The sequence below is a fragment of the Coregonus clupeaformis genome, chromosome 1 (assembly GCF_020615455.1).
Source record: "Coregonus clupeaformis isolate EN_2021a chromosome 1, ASM2061545v1, whole genome shotgun sequence".
Taxonomy (NCBI): domain Eukaryota; kingdom Metazoa; phylum Chordata; class Actinopteri; order Salmoniformes; family Salmonidae; genus Coregonus; species Coregonus clupeaformis.
This window is the reverse complement of record NC_059192.1, coordinates 25,139,312-25,142,959: the sequence shown is the minus strand read 5'-3', so window position 1 is coordinate 25,142,959 and position 3,648 is coordinate 25,139,312.

The following is a 3,648-nucleotide window of genomic DNA, read 5'->3' as shown; positions in this document are numbered from 1 at the left end:
ATAAATAGTGTGTAGTTCCAGTAGTTAGCTACATGGCAAAAAAGTAATTAACTGCTGAAAACACTACCAAGATTTTAATTTAAATACCACCAAGCTATTGCAAAATATAGTTTAATTAGTAATTGAACTACATGTAGTTCACTACTCCCCAACACTGCCTACAATGCAATCTAGAAGGTGACCACCATGGTCTAAAATGTATAATTGTTGTGAACTGCTCTGAGATGGAAGAACTGGACCAGCGAAAGCAATTGTTGTATCCATTTTGTGTTCAGTAGGACATTGTAGAGAAACCCTTTGCAAAGGAAAATGAAAGTGAACGTTTATTGGGCAAGTACCTTCTCCTTTCATGACATTTTTTTTATTGCTTTTTCTGTTTTTGACCCCGATATAGATTGACCACTGTCGGTCATGTTGCTTTCACATCTCCAATGATTTCAGATCATTGCAAGATGTAGGAGAGATGAGAAAGCCACTTTAGACTTGAGATACATTAAACTGTCCATGGATGTCAAGGGTGGCTCAAAAAAAGACTCACAGATGTAATCTCTGCCAAAGGTGATTCTAACATGTATTGACTCAGGGGTGTGAATACTTATGTAAAATTAATTTTCTGTATTTCATTTTCAATAAATGTGCAACAATTTCTAAAAATACGTTTTCACTTTGTCATTATGGGGTATTGTGTGTAGATGGGTGAGAAAAATATTTTATCAATTTTGAATTCAGGCTGTAACACAAGATGTGGAATAAGTCGAGGGGTTCGAATACTTTCTGAAGGCACTGTATCTACACACTCCTAAACTGGTCCCAGATCTGTATGTGCTGTATAGCCAACTAGCCGGTGCCCCCGCACATTGACTCTGTACTGGTACCCCGCTGTATATAGCCTCCCTACTGTTATTTTATTTTACTGCTGCTCTTTAGTTATTTGCTTCTATTTTTCATTTTTTTACTTAACACTTTTTTTATTCTTAAAAAAAACTGCATTGTTGGTTAAGGGCTTGTAAGTAAGCATTTCACTGTAATATCTACTACACCTGTTGTATTCGGCGCATGTGGCAAATAACATTTGATTTGATTTGAGTGTCACTATCTGTTGATAGTATCATGTTTAATTTAGCTTTTCTCAATCTAGAAACAGCACAAAATTACTCCTACATTTTTATTCCACAATTCCTTATAAACATCCCAAACAATTTTTCACTATACTCTTCCCCCAACACTTTTTTTTTTTTTGACTTAAAGCTATACTTAAAATACTTGATTGACCCTAAGCCGTACAAAAGAAAACAGTCAAAATGCCCACCACTATTTAACTCGATTTATGCATTCTTGTGTCTGAAATATAAGTATTTACAGTACAGTTTAGTCTTTAGAGTATATTATACCAAGGATTGTCTGATGTCCGCTTGATCCGTTTAAACATGTTGACATTCATATAAAACCAAGTCGTGAGGGACCATTTTTGTTTGTTAAAATATAAACAGCAAATCTTTACCTGACAAAGCACAAACTCATTCACTAAGTAGTAACATTAAGAACTCGATTCAATCCGTATCACGGAAGATCTGCGGTATAGCGCTATTTAAATTTAAAGGCAATGTTTTTTCCCGCGTTCGCAGAGACTGCATTCACGGTAAATGCTGCATATGTCGGCGCAATCGGAAATTACCTTTAAATCTAAATTGCGTTATACCGCAGATCTTCTGTGATACGGATTGAAATCGAGCCCTAATTCTCTGGCCATGTTTCGTCTCCAACTATATCCACCCACAGCGAAAGCATTGTAAATTGACAAAGACACAATAATTTTTAAACGAGTGTGTGAAAAGTCGATCAGACAGACACACTGGGGCCATACTTGTGAACATTAGAAACAGTTTAAATTTAAACAGTTCCTCCGTCTCACAATGCACATCATCCAATTAAAATCGTAGATTTACTTGCACGTGATCGAACATTACATTGCAGCTGGTCGCATCAGATAACCTGGCACACCAGATGACAGTATTTATTTCCTGGAAGAAGTTCTGCATCAGCCAATTGCAAATGTTGACCTAGATGGACATGAACAAACCCTTTTCCATAAGAGTGTCCTTAACAAAGTCAAGCACTCTCGTTATCATCCTACAGATGGCAGTATTGCGGTAACGTTATTTGAAGTTTATCGCGAGTCCGGACTCGAACCCACGTTAGTGAGCGTCCACACTAGAGGAAAGTTTATCGTTCTACAGTACACCTGTCAATCATCTGATCAACGCATCCTACTGCACGCTGTAGGCTTATTGATAAGGTCATAACACAGACCATTCAGTGCTTTCAGAGTGTGTTCATTGTCATAGTGACAACTGCAAATAATACTCCAAAAACGTGTACTTACATGTAGCAATTCAACAGCAAACACAGTTTAGCCTGCACATCTTTTACAGCATGTCATTGCTTGCCTAGTTGCTCAAAGCTCCCCTATTGATTAGGCCTACATTTAAGAAAAGTATTCTACCTAAGCTACAACACAAAGCAATGAGGACTGCATTATTGTTATCAAGTGAGTAAACAATTGTGGTCTATAGGCACATTTTTATAACCGCTCAAATGTCCTGTTTTGTTTAATGCCGAAATAACTGCATACAGCCTAGGCCTGATTATGCAACCATTTGGCTCAGTTATGGGTCTATTCTAGACAGTATAGAAGGTCCAGAAAGGTATATTAGCAAGCCACTCATAAGTTGTATTTTGTCAGGATGTATCGGTGCTAAGATACCATTGGAAAATATGGACTTCTTCTGACGCAGATGTCTCTCTCATCTTTCCAACTCCCCGGCAGTTCTTAAAGCTGTAGCCTATTTAACATTTACATTTTAGTCTTTTAGCAGAGGCTCTTATCCAGAGCGACTTAAAGTAGTGAGTGCATACATTTGTATATTGCCGTAGTTTTTTTTACATTCAGCAAGCAAGAGCAAGCGTGCATCTCTCCTACGATAGGCTATTATTCATCAATATAAGTCGAAATAAGTGTCCAACAAGCAATTGTAATTTGGCTTTTCCTGGGAATCCACAAGATTGAAGACGAATAGCCGAGGCAGCGAAGATGCCAGGTGCGTAATTGCGCATCAAAACCATGAACACAGACAGGCTCGAAATGTGTAGCCTAAGTTAGAAGTGTATGCATATTAGGCCATAATTCATTAGCTCAATGTTAGGCTTAATAATGCAGTGAATATATCCAGTGAATATACACAGTGAAAGAAAGGGGCTGCGCTTCCAGGCCTCGAGCATGCAGTTTGAAAAGCTACCCTATTGATTATATTTTATATGCATTTTTATAATAATCTACTTTGTCACATATGCTTTATTTGACTCGAGGACCAACATTGGAGCGTTTTCTCCTTAAATAAAAACCTTGCCCTGAGGGAGATTCGAACTCACGGCTGTCAAACCTTGCAGTCTCTGGGCTTACAGCCTTAGTGGATCACACCACCAATTAGTCATAGCTGTAAGGGTAAATTACTGCATTTTAAAGAGGTATGAATATAAACGTACATGTTGTATAATCCTCCTATATCTTTACTGCTGTGAAAGCACATGAATGTGTGTGAAATGGATAGGCAAAAATGTTGGATTTTGTCATATGTGAAAATGTGAACA